Source organism: Convolutriloba macropyga, chromosome 8, assembly GCF_964194025.1.
Source record: "Convolutriloba macropyga chromosome 8, txConMacr16.3, whole genome shotgun sequence".
In the NCBI taxonomy this organism is placed as follows: domain Eukaryota; kingdom Metazoa; phylum Xenacoelomorpha; order Acoela; family Convolutidae; genus Convolutriloba; species Convolutriloba macropyga.
The window spans coordinates 46,779,635-46,794,105 of NC_134475.1; the positions used below are offsets into that span (position 1 = coordinate 46,779,635).

The window sequence follows — 14,471 nt, forward strand, 5'->3', positions numbered from 1 at the left end:
AAGAAAGACCCGATTTTTCAACGCTCAAACAGGATTTGCTATAACGAAATCACATGCTATAAAGCTAAAAACTTGGTGATGTTTCACCACGGTGACGTTTCGGCAAATAGAGGTACGAAAATATAAATTTCAGTGAATCTGATTGGTTGAGAGACTATGCGTCCAATACATGATAATAAGCCTAATGAAACTAAATATCTTAATTACCCTAATTCTAAATTATATGTTTTACCGCATCTGGCCATGCCTCGTGTTCTATGGCCATGCCTCAGCGGCCCGTGAGACTTAATATGAATTTATCACAACTGCATGTTAGATCAGTTTTCCCAGAAAATAAACGTTTTTTCGGTCTAGTGCGAATTCTTTGCAAATTTACTTTAACACTCATCCTTTTTTTAAAACACTGAGAATTGGGTGTGCAATCAGCCAATAAGAAAAGAGTATTAAAGTTTTCTCAAATTTGATTGGCCACCCGGGTCGAGGTTTTTACCCAAAAATAACGGGGAAAAGAGTGTAAAGAGTGTAAATGCAACAATAAAATGTCTATGTTTTGATACGTCTGCCATTTTCGCTAGCGCCTTCCAACACAGCAAGAAAGCATGCGTTTTCAAAGCATGAGTACATCAAGATTTGTTTTATTACGATTAAGCTGATACTTTAAAAACGTCATTAATTTTTGCTGTTTGTCTTCAAGGAATCAGAGGGATCTCGCAAGCCTTGTTGTTATATCCGAAGTTTCCAGATACGAACATCAGTGCTTGTTACTTTTCAGATTCCACCATGTGGGGGCACAAAGGGAAAAGATCACATCTCTAAGCAGTTAGTTGAATTACTGTATCTTTTCCGTTTGTGCCCACCGCCAGTAGTTAAAACATTTGAAGATTTTGTATTTGAAAGCATCACCTTTTTTCAATGAAAATCTGCTTTTGGAATAATATTTCAGTGTGAACTCTGGGCTCGATAATCAACGCACGTTTTAAGTTTTCATTATAATTTACTGAAGTGAATGTCTATTGTCATAATTTTGTCAACAGTGAAATATGAATTAGTAATTACAGAATATTTCATTTTTATTTTGCAAATTTTGTCCACTTCAAATTTATCAAAGTTTGCTGTTTTTAAACAACCGATTATCAACTTGTGTTTATGAAAAACTAACAAATTCATTACAAAAATTAAATCCTCATCACTATTCTCCTTGGCGAAACTGTGACAAATTTGCCCAATATAAGAGAATATTGTTGAAGTTTTTAAAAGTTGATGAAAGCCTTTTGCGAGACAAATTACTTGTGACCTTTTTATGAGCTATATGTTTTGGTACTACAAACACGCAAATTGATACGAATTTTTGCAATTTTTTTAAAAAGTTTTTAAAAATTTTCTTTGATTTTTTCCAGCTTCAGGAGCCAAGTAATCTCCTTTAGGTTTTGATAATAGGGCACAGTATACACTCTAAAAATCTCTCGTGTGAAATCACATGATTTTTTCTCGTATGATGAAAAATCACACGATTTTTCGTGTGAAAAATGCGTCTCGTTTGATTTTACACGAGAAAATTTTCGTGTGATGAAAAATTACACGATTTTTCATGTGAACGAATGTATGAGGAAATGATGAAATTTTTTCAGATTTTTTCAGATATTTTCCTCATCCTAATTTCCTTTAGAACAGACGGCTGATCTATCCATGATAATTTCATGCTACATTGGGATCTTTTTAGTGATTAAAACCAATGATAATACTTTAAATTGAAAAAGTTGGTTATAAAGTGCATTTTTTAATTGTTTTTGTCATTTAAAAAGAGAATCAGGTGAGCTCAATGGACTATGCGTTAGTTATCTGGTTTCTAGTTACAATGGATTGGTTTTCAGCATTTTATTGTCGACAATTTTAGCATTCTTTTAAAATAAAGTCTGCCATTTTTTTAAGGTTTCCTAAAGTTTTTGTCATTTTTTGATTTTTGTCCATTCTCAAGTGGCGAAAATTTTTTCCACGGCCTGATGAAAAGTTACTGCATGGTTGTTAGTTTTAATGGATTTGTTTTCACCAAATTAACCTTTCGAATTTTATGAAATTTTAAGATAAAATTTGCAATTTTTTTCAATTTTCTTAAAACATTTGTCTTTTATTCAGTTTTTCTTGCCTCAGTAGCACGGTAATCTCATTCAGAATTTGAGAGTATTTTATTAAATAGTTTCTAGGGGCAATTGACTGGTTTTCAACATTTTGATAGAGCGAAATTTGAAGTTTTTTGAAATCTGAAATTTTCAAAAAATTATTGCCTATCGATCTTTGAGCCAAAGAATTTTTTAGGGCTTGGAATTAAGTTAGTGGATAGCCTCTAGTTTCTAATAGTTCTAGAACGGTTTTTATTTTTTAAAGTCGGGAATTGATGCATTTTTTGATGAAATTTGCAATTTTTAAATTTTCCTTACATTTTTTTCAATTTTTGATATTTTTTCCGCCTCAGGGGACAGAAAACTTATTGCGCGGTCTGATAAAAACTTACTGTATGGTTATTAGTGTCAATGGAAAGGTTTCTTACGATTTAACATTTCGAAATTTATGTTTTGTTTTTTTGATAAAATCCGCAATCTTTTAAAAAGTTTTTTGAAAATTTTTGTCTTTTATTCAGTTTTTCTTGCCTCAGTAGCACGGTAATCTCATTCAGGATTTGAGAGTATTTTATTAAATAGTTTCTAGGGGGCAATTGACTGGTTTTCAACATTTTGATAGAGCGAAATTTGAAGTTTTTTGAAATCTGAAATTTTCTAAAAAATTATTGCCTATCGATCTTTGAGCCAAAGAATTGTTTAGGGCTTGGAATTAAGTTAGTGGATAGCCTCTAGTTTCTAATAGCTATAGAACGGTTTTTATTTTTTTAAAGTCGGGAATTGATGCATTTTTTGATGAAATCTGCAATTTTTAATTTATCCTTAAATTTTTTTCAATTTTTGATATTTTTTCCGCCTCAGGGGACAGAAAACCTATTGCGCGGTCTGATAAAAACTTACTGTATGGTTATTAGTGTCAATGGAAGTGTTTCTTACGATTTAACATTTCGAAATTTATGATTTGTTTTTTTGATAAAATCCGCAATCTTTTAAAAAGTTTTTTGAAAATTTTTGTCTTTTATTCAGTTTTTCTTGCCTCAGTAGCACGGTAATCTCATTCAGGATTTGAGAGTATTTTATTAAATAGTTTCTAGGGGGCAATTGACTGGTTTTCAACATTTTGATAGAGCGAAATTTGAAGTTTTTTGAAATCTGAAATTTTCTAAAAATTATTGCCTATCGATCTTTGAGCCAAAGAATTGTTTAGGGCTTGGAATTAAGTTAGTGGATAGCCTCTAGTTTCTAATAGCTATAGAACGGTTTTTATTTTTTTAAAGTCGGGAATTGATGCATTTTTTGATGAAATCTGCAATTTTTAATTTTTCCTTAAATTTTTTTCAATTTTTGATATTTTTTCCGCCTCAGGGGACAGAAAACCTATTGCGCGGTCTGATAAAAACTTACTGTATGGTTATTAGTGTCAATGGAAGTGTTTCTTACGATTTAACATTTCGAAATTTATGATTTGTTTTTTTGATAAAATCCGCAATCTTTTAAAAAGTTTTTTGAAAATTTTTGTTTTTATTCAGTTTTTCTTGCCTCAGTAACCAGGTAACCTCCTCCAGGATTCGATAGTATGTTATTACATAGTGTCTAGAGGCAGTGAAATGGTTTTCAACGAATCTCTATTTTTTTGATTAAATTTGAAAATTTCTGAAAATTATTAACTTACCTAGTTTATCGATCTTTATGAGCCAATGAATTTTCTTAGGCTTGGAATTGGATTACTGGATATCCTCTAGAAACACAGATTTGGTTCTGAAGATATTAATACCACGATTTTTAGCAACATTTAATTAAAATTTCCAATTGATTTCATTTTTTTAAAAAAACTTTTCGGTCATTTTTGAGGTAATCGATCTTCAAGGGCCAAAGAATTTTTTGCAGGTCTTGCAGATATAATACTGGACCGATTTGAGAAACAAAAATTGGCTTTGAACGTGTTTGATATAGGTATATTTAAAGGAATCAAATTTTTCCTTAGGGGTAAAAGCTTCAAAAATTTTAGCAATGAGTACATTTTTGTTCAATTTGTTTGATTGTTTTAGTTTCTCACTTTTTAGATGATTTTGTTTGTGTTTTGGCTGGCATTATTCAATTGAACTGCTGGCCAGGTAGAGTCCTTCTAAGTCTTTCATTCAATTTTTCGAATTGTATTCAGGACTTGTCCTGCTATGATTTTTATTTCTGTTGGTTAATTTAAAAACGAGGCTCTGTTCCCATTTTAAAACTAAAAAATTTTTTCATAGAAACAAATTCCTTCGATCGTTCGATAGCGTTCACTCCCAAGGGCCATTCTGCATAACTACGCTGTGTGGTGACACTTCTATAAATTTGCCCAGAGACGTTGAATCTTAAAGTAAGTGTGTTCTATAATATCTGGACTTCTTATAATGCTTCTTATCAATCTTTAAAATACTATACAGAATTCAGTTTGCTAATTATTTCGAAGTTTATCTGTTTTCTTTCCTTCGTATTGTGTTAACAACTGTTGTTTTGAAAATTTCCCGGCTTTGATGTTTTCCTTTGATGTTTTTTGATTTTCATATGAGAAAATTTGATTGGTAAATACACCATCTAGTTTCGGCCCCTCTTGAGCAGGAGAGGAACTATATACTCAACTGGTTTTTTTTTGTTCTTATTGCTGTATTGCTGTCTACATTTTTCAGCTTAGGAAACATTAATTTGTTTAGTTGCTGTTGAACGTAGTTTTGAGCATTGATTGCAGTCATCAGCGTGAAAGAGCGTGATTTTGCCGAATCAAATTCTTGGGCTCTATTTGTAAAGTTGAGTGAGAAAATAGTGTTTGAGCAAAAGTTCTCGTTGGTGATCTCTTGTGGAAATGGGCAAATTGACTGGGTTTCTGATTTTTTAAATTTTTTTTGATTGGTATTATTTCAGTCGAAATGGTTTTCATAGCCCATTTCTGTTAATTTCTAATTTGTTTAGTTGATGAGAATGCTTTGAATTGTGTCTTTTCCTGTTATGTTTTTTTCGTCAAGATTTTTGTTTGGACTATATGACGTCACGATCACTTCAAATCTGTTTTTTTGCGAATCATAACGTCTTCTGTTCATTTACGTGAAGTTTTTGGTCTCACGTGACTTAACCTCGCTCTCAAAAATGACTTTCCTCTCTATCAAAATGACTTTTTACTTAAATTACGGAGTTAAGGTCAGCTGAGCGCGTGTCTCTAATTTAAAATTTAAGGTTATGTGAGATAAGCTAGTAGAAGCAGCAATAAGTTAAAGATTCTTCATCAAAATTTAACATCCGAGAAGTTAATAAAAAAGAAGCAGAGATTTTGCGTTTCTGCTATGTTTTTATTGTCTTCAGACTGCAGACAGCTCTCATATAGCTCTTCTAATCTTCACTGAAGTTCCTAGGAAGACATGAAGTCATTTGTAAAGGGCATGTACTGGAACTGGAGAAACAACTCTCCAGCAGAAGGCTAATACACGCCTTGTTTAATTCTTTTTCAAAGCTTTCTTTATGTAAACTTGGGAACCGACACTGTACATTTGTAGGCAAGCCTGACTTGTCTACAAATGTGGCTAAATGTATAACTATCTCAAAAAAACTACCGACCATGGCTCACTTTCAGTTTGATTACTGACGTTTCCTTCTCGTTTTCCTACTCGCGTGAATAATGGCTGAATGAAAAGTTTTTTTTCCGACCCCTCTTGAGGGGGGGGGAGGAACTATATACTCAAATGGGTTTTTTTGTTAGACAATTTTGGCCGATCGATATAATATTCGTAGAGAGTTGTGAGTGGTATCATTAGAAAGCCCGTCCAGCGTAGGACATGGAAGTAAATAGATTCCTTTTGAGTTCCTTTACAGGGAGTTATCGAGGTTTAAACTTTTGAGAAAAGTAGAGTGAATTCCGTTGTTTTTATTCACATTTTCCGGAATTTTTGCCAAAAATTTCGTCATTTTTGCTAAAACATATAAATATAAATTGTTAACAAAAACACTGTTGAATTTAGTTTTAGAGACAAAAAAGTCTGGTTGACACTATTGATGTAATTTTTGGCTAAACTTTTAGCTAGATATTTCAAAATTCAGCCTTTTTCATTAAAAATTGCCCAAAATAAGCTTCTTGAGTCCACTTTCATTAAATTTGCGGGAAGTACTCACTCAAAAACAACTAGCACAATCTTTGTAAACTAAAAAGGGAATTAGCTCTACGTTCACTTCCATTAAGAAAAGTCTGGAATTATTTTTTGCCGTTTTTGCTAACTTTACTCAATGATTATCAAAATCACAGCATTTATTTTTGGTCTTTTAACTAACATTATCTAGATCTAAAACATTCGAAACAGTTGAGTGTTTCTAATGGACAAACAGCAATAGCATGGCTGGTGTTGGTTCATTCTTGGACTGTTACAAACAAAAAAAAATAATTCAGATTGTATTCAGTCTGTCTTTTTTTAAAAAACAATTCGATCTTTTTATGTTAATTAAAGAACAGAACAACTCAAATGAATGCTCACTTGATAGGTCCAATTGGCTTCCTAAGCAATTCCAAAAGAATACATCTAGTTTCTTTTCTCGAAAGATTATGGTCGTTTTGACTTCTAAAAATGTTTGATTTTTAAACAAAAAAATGACTTATTGAACCCTGCCACAATTTTTCTTTTAATTTGGTGAACTTTTAGCTTAGTGTCAGAAAAAAAGTTCTTATTTTAATTTTTTCTACAGAATTAAAACTTTAAATTTTTTGTGGTTTTATGCGTTAAGTTATGGTTTTCTGGCTACGATACTATTAGATTTCACAATTTTTTTCTTTTTAGGCGTTGGCTTAATTTTCACGTTTTTTTGCACTCGTTTTTTTTTTCATCTTATCACATTATTGACAATTTCACACATTTTCGTTTACAATAGGACATAATTGAACATATAAAAGTCTTTAAAGGTTATGGTTATAACGGCTTCGAGAACCTCTCAATTAATTTAAATGAATTTTTTCCATTTAGCTTTAAATGAAGTTTTTACTTTGTTTTTTAGTCGTATGAAATTTCCTTGATAATGACAGCTTTCGTTGGCTTTATGGAGGAATAATTGAGCTATAATTCTGCTTTGACTAGATAGCTGATGGCTATCATGACTTTGAAAACAGTTGTTTAGAAAAAACACTTTGTAACTTTGCATTTTTGTTCATTTGTCTATTTGTTTCTTAGTCTTTTTAATTAACGATCAAATTAGACAATACTTTTGTCAACTGAAGGTGCAAGTGTACGAAATCTAAAGTTTTTTAAAAATTCGTTATGAATTTACTGGCTTCGACACAGGTTTTTCGCAAAAATAAAACTAATTTTTGATTTTTCTCTATATTTAATGTTCATTTTGTAGACGTAAAACATAATCTGAAAAAAGTACAGATCTCAACAGCATCCTTTAGACAAAAACAGGACCTATTTATTTTTTCACTTTTTGTAGCTAATTGCTTTCATGACTTTCAGAAAAATTGTTTTCGAAAAAAAACAAAAGTTTTATTTAATTTTGCTCTTTTTCTCTTTTTTGTCTACTTGTTTCCTGTCCTCATTAATGAGAGGTTTCATACAACATTGGCGTTTGAGGAAGGCTCATTTAAATATATATTGTGCAGTAAAATCTAGCTATACGGCTTCGGCAGCGTTTTCTCTCAAGTTTTAATTGATTTTTTGTTTGTCTCTATTTGTTGTTCATTTTGTAATCACATAAAAATTTGAATAATAACAGGTCATAATGCCCTCCTGTAAAGCTCATCTAATCATAATAACAATGGATGTTTTCAATTGCTATCAAATGTTTTCCGTTACTTGAAAATGAAATGTTTTTAAAAGTATGAGCCATTTTTTATTGCTGTTTTTTTATAATTATCGAGCCTTATGATGGAATAGTCCCATTTCTTTTCTAGTGAAGTACAAGTTATTTTCATTTAGTTTCAATTATTTTGACGCTCTTTTGACTTGTTTATAAGTTTGTTTTTAAATGGACATAATGTTTTGGATGCAATTAAGGTTTGTTAGTATTGCTGCTTGATTTTTGTTGTTCATCTTGACCTGCTTTCTTAATAAAGGCTGATCTCATCAATCTAATGGGGAATTTGTTTTACTCCAGTGAGTTATTTTCGTGGGGGCGATCTTTTTGCTCATACAAATTTCTTTTTTGAAAATTGCTGTTCCTCAAAAATCCAAAAATGTGGATGAGCGGGGTCGGATTTTTATGTGCAAAAGCACATTACCGAGCCTCCTTGTTACAATCTAATATTGCTTTGATATTAAAGGTGTCATTACTACTGTTTTTAGTAGAAGTAGTAGCATCCATTGAGCTATGATTGTTGATCTATGTAATTTTCTATCCTTAAATTATCAAAAGCTTACACAAAAATTATCGTTCCTCTTACTCCAGTTTTTCCTCAAGGTTATTTCTTACTGAGGTTCAAAAAATTTTTCCGTTAAGTAAGCCAACTATTTGAAAGATTTTTAATTTGGAGACCACCAATAGTTTTCTCATAAATTAATTTCAAACTAATAGGTCATTGTCAACTACCACCGATGTTTTAAACGGTAATTCATATCTAAAATTTTGGTGTAAACTTTTTGAAAGTATGCCAACTATTTGAAAGATTTTTAATTTGTAGACCACCAATAGTTTTCTCATAAAATTAATTTCAAACTAATAGGTCATTGTCAACTACCACTGATTTTTTAAACGGTAATTTGTATCTAAGATTTGGGTGTAAACTTTTCGAAAGTATGCCAACTATTTGAAAGATTTTTAGTTAAGTTTGGAGACCACCAATAGATTTCTCATAAAATTAATTTCAAACTAATAGGTCATTGTCAACTACCACCCAATTTTTAAAAAGTAATTCATATCTAAAATTTTGCGGTGAACTATTTGAAAGTATGCCAACTTTTTGAAAGATTTTTTGTTTGGAGACCACCAATAGTTTTCATAAAATTAATTTCAAACTAATAGGTCATTGTCAACTACCACCGATTTTTTAAACGGTAATTCATATCTAAAATTTTGGTGTAAACTATTTGAAAGTATGCCAACTATTTGAAAAATTTTTAGTTTGGAGACCACCAATAGTTAGTTTTCTCATAAAATTAATTTCAAACTAACAGGTCATTGTAATTACCACCGATGTTTTAAACTGTAATTCATATCTAAAATTTTGGTGTAGACTATTTGAATGTATGCCAACTATTTGAAAGATTTTTAGGTTGGAGACCACCAATAGTTTTCTCATAAAAATAATTTCAAACTAATAGGTCATTGTCAACTACCACTGATTTTTTAAACTGTAATTCGTATCTAAGATTTTGGTGTAAACTTTTTGAAAGTATGCCAACTATTTGAAAGGTTTTTAGTTAAGTTTTGAGACCACCAATAATTTTCTCATAAAATTAATTTCAAACTAACAGGTCATTGTCAACTACCACCGATGTTTTAAACGGTAATTCAGATCTAAAATTTTGGTGTAAACTATTTGAAAGTATGCCAACTATTTGATAAATTTTTAGTTTGGAGACCCTCAAAAGTTTTCTCATAAAATTAATTTCAAACTAATAGGTCATTGTCAACTACCACCGATGTTTTAAACGGTAATTCATATCTAAAATTTTGGTGTAAACTTTTTGAAAGTATGCCAACTATTTGAAAGATTTTTAATTTGTAGACCACCAATAGTTTTCTCATAAAATTAATTTCAAACTAATAGGTCATTGTCAACTACCACTGATTTTTTAAACGGTAATTTGTATCTAAGATTTGGGTGTAAACTTTTCGAAAGTATGCCAACTATTTGAAAGATTTTTAGTTAAGTTTGGAGACCACCAATAGATTTCTCATAAAATTAATTTCAAACTAATAGGTCATTGTCAACTACCACCCAGTTTTTAAAAAGTAATTCATATCTAAAATTTTGCGGTGAACTATTTGAAAGTATGCCAACTTTTTGAAAGATTTTTGTTTGGAGACCACCAATAGTTTTCATAAAATTAATTTCAAACTAATAGGTCATTGTCAACTACCACCGATTTTTTAAACGGTAATTCATATCTAAAATTTTGGTGTAAACTATTTGAAAGTATGCCAACTATTTGAAAAATTTTTAGTTTGGAGACCACCAATAGTTAGTTTTCTCATAAAATTAATTTCAAACTAGCAGGTCATTGTAATTACCACCGATGTTTTAAACTGTAATTCATATCTAAAATTTTGGTGTAGACTATTTGAAAGTATGCCAACTATTTGAAAGATTTTTAGTTTGGAGACCACCAATAGTTTTCTCATAAAAATAATTTCAAACTAATAGGTCATTGTCAACTACCACTGATTTTTTAAACTGTAATTCGTATCTAAGATTTTGGTGTAAACTTTTTGAAAGTATGCCAACTATTTGAAAGGTTTTTAGTTAAGTTTTGAGACCACCAATAATTTTCTCATAAAATTAATTTCAAACTAACAGGTCATTGTCAACTACCACCGATGTTTTAAACGGTAATTCATATCTAAAATTTTGGTGTAAACTATTTGAAAGTATGCCAACTATTTGAAAGTTTTTCAGTTTGGAGACCACCAATAGTTTTCTCATAAAATTAATCTCAAATTAACAGGTCATTGTCAACTACCACCGATGTTTTAAACGGCAATTCATATCTAAAATTTTGGTGTAAACTATTTGAAAGTATGCCAATTATTTGGAAGATTTTCAGTTTGGAGACCACCATTAGTTTTCTCATAAAATTAATTTCAAACTAATAGGTCATTGTCAACTACCACCGATGTTTTAAACGGTAAATCATATCTAAAATTTTGGTGTAAACTATTTGAAAGTATGCCAACTATTTGAAAGTTTTTCAGTTTGGAGACCACCAATAGTTTTCTCATAAAATTAATCTCAAATTAACAGGTCATTTTCAACTACCACCGATGTTTTAAACGGCAATTCATATCTAAAATTTTGGTGTAAATTATTTGAAAGTATGCCAACTATTTGAAAGATTTTTAGTTAAGTTTTGAGACCACCAATAGTTTTCTCATAAAATTAATTTCAAACTAACAGGTCATTGTCAACTACCACCGATGTTTTAAACGGTAATTCATATCTAAAATTTTGGTGTAAATTATTTGAAAGTATGCCAACTATTTGAAAGATTTTTAGTTTTTGGAGACCACCAATAGTTTTCTCATAAAATTAATTTCAAAACAATAGGTCATTGTCAATTACCACCGATGTTTTAAACGAAAATTCATATCTAAAATTTTGGTGTAAACTATTTGAAAGTATGCCAACTATTTGAAAGATTTTCAGTTTGGAGACCACCAATAGTTTTCGCATAAAATTAATTTCAAACTAATAGGTCATTGTCAACTACCACTGATTTTTTAAACGGTAATTCGTATCTGAGATTTTGGTGTAAACTTTTTTATAGTATGCCAACTATTTGAAAGATTTTTAGTTTGGAGACCACCAATATTTTTCTCATAAAATTAATTTCAAACTAATGGTCATTGTCAACTACCACCAATTTTTTAAAAGGTAATTCATATCTAAAATTTTGGTGTGAACTATTTGAAAGTATGCCAACTATTTGAAAGATTTTTTGTTTGGAGACCACCAAAAGTTTTCTCATAAAATTATTTTCAAACTAATAGGTCATTGTCAACTACCACCGATTTTTTAAACGGTAATTCATATCTAAAATTTTGGTGTAAACTATTTGAAAGTATGCCAACTATATGAAAGATTTTTAGTTTGGAGACCACCAATAGATTTCTCACAAAATTAATTTCAAACTAATAGGTCATTGTCAACTACCACTGATGTTTTAAACGGTACGTCATTTATAAAATTTTGGTGTAAACTATTTGAAAGTATGCCAACTATTTGAAAGATTTTTAGTTTGGAGACCACCAATAGTTTTCTCATAAAATTAATCTCAAACTAACGGGTCATTGTCAACTGCCACCGATGTTTTAAACGGTAATTCATATCTAAAATTTTGGTGTAAACTAATTGAAAGTATGCCAACTATTTGAAAGATTTTTAGTTTGGAGACTACCAATAGTTTTCTCATAAAATTAATTTCAAACTAATAGGTCATTGTCAACTACCACTGATTTTTTAAACGGTAATTCGTATCTAAGATTTTGGTGTAAACTATTTGAAAGATTTTCAGTTTGGAGAACACCAATAGTTTTCTCATAAAATTAATTTCAAACTAATAGGTCATTGTCAACTACCACTGATTTTTTAAACGGCAATTCGTATCTAAGATTTTGGTGTAAACTTTTTGAAAGTATGCCAATTATTTGAAAGATTTTTAGTTAAGTTTCGAGACCATCAATAGTTTTCTCAGAAAATTAATTTCAAACTAATAAGTCATTGTCAAATACCACCAATTTTTTAAAAGGTAATTCATATCTAAAATTTTGGTGTGAACTATTTGAAAGTATGCCAATTATTTGAAAGATTTTTTGTTTGGAGACCACCAAAAGTTTCCTCATAAAATTAATTTCAAACTAATAGGTCATTGTCAACTACCACCGATGTTTTAAACGGTACATCATATATAAAATTTTGGTGTAAACTATTTGAAAGTATGCCAACTATTTGAAAGATTTTCAGTTTGGAGACCACCAATAGTTTTCTCATAAAATTAATCGCAAACTAACAGGTCATTATCAACTGCCACCGATGTTTTAAACGGTAATTCATATCTAAAATTTTGGTGTAAACTATTTGAAAGTATGCCAACTATTTGAAAGATTTTTAGTTTGGAGACCACCATTAGTTTTCTCATAAAATTAATTTCAAACTAATAGGTCATTGTCAACTACCACTCATTTTTTAAACGGTAATTCGTATCTAAGATTTTGGTGTAAACTATTTGAAAGATTTTCAGTTTGGAGAACACCAATAGTTTTCTCATAAAATTAATTTCAAACTAATAGGTCATTGTCAACTACCACTGATTTTTTAAACGGCAATTCGTATCTAAGATTTTGGTGTAAACTTTTTGAAAGTATGCCAATTATTTGAAAGATTTTTAGTTAAGTTTCGAGACCATCAATAGTTTTCTCAGAAAATTAATTTCAAACTAATAGGTCATTGTCAAATACCACCAATTTTTTAAAAGGTAATTCATATCTAAAATTTTGGTGTGAACTATTTGAAAGTATGCCAAATATTTGAAAGATTTTTTGTTTGGAGACCACCAAAAGTTTCCTCATAAAATTAATTTCAAACTAATAGGTCATTGTCAACTACCACCGATGTTTTAAACGGTACATCATATATAAAATTTTGGTGTAAACTATTTGAAAGTATGCCAACTATTTGAAAGATTTTCAGTTTGGAGACCACCAATAGTTTTCTCATAAAATTAATCGCAAACTAACAGGTCATTATCAACTGCCACCGATGTTTTAAACGGTAATTCATATCTAAAATTTTGGTGTAAACTATTTGAAAGTATGCCAACTATTTGAAAGATTTTTAGTTTGGAGACCACCATTAGTTTTCTCATAAAATTAATTTCAAACTAATAGGTCATTGTCAACTACCACTCATTTTTTAAACGGTAATTCGTATCTAAGATTTTGGTGTAAACTATTTGAAAGATTTTCAGTTTGGAGAACACCAATAGTTTTCTCATAAAATTAATTTCAAACTAATAGGTCATTGTCAACTACCACTGATTTTTTAAACGGCAATTCGTATCTAAGATTTTGGTGTAAACTTTTTGAAAGTATGCCAATTATTTGAAAGATTTTTAGTTAAGTTTCGAGACCATCAATAGTTTTCTCAGAAAATTAATTTCAAACTAATAGGTCATTGTCAAATACCACCAATTTTTTAAAAGGTAATTCATATCTAAAATTTTGGTGTGAACTATTTGAAAGTATGCCAAATATTTGAAAGATTTTTTGTTTGGAGACCACCAAAAGTTTCCTCATAAAATTAATTTCAAACTAATAGGTCATTGTCAACTACCACCGATGTTTTAAACGGTACATCATATATAAAATTTTGGTGTAAACTATTTGAAAGTATGCCAACTATTTGAAAGATTTTCAGTTTGGAGACCACCAATAGTTTTCTCATAAAATTAATCTCAAACTAACAGGTCATTATCAACTGCCACCGATGTTTTAAACGGTAATTCATATCTAAAATTTTGGTGTAAACTATTTGAAAGTATGCCAACTATTTGAAAGATTTTTAGTTTGGAGACCACCATTAGTTTTCTCATAAAATTAATTTCAAACTAATAGGTCATTGTCAACTACCACCGATGTTTTAAACGGTAAATCATATCTAAAATTTTGGTGTAAACTATTTGAAAGTATGCC

General features: G+C 30.1%; 1 protein-coding gene across 4 annotated transcripts in view; it reads right to left on the reverse strand.

Moving 5' to 3' along the window:
- Positions 1-14,471, reverse strand: part of LOC142344764 (UBX domain-containing protein 6-like) — a 506,836-nt gene that overhangs the window by 389,990 nt on the left and 102,375 nt on the right. The gene's annotated exons all lie outside the window — the stretch shown is intronic.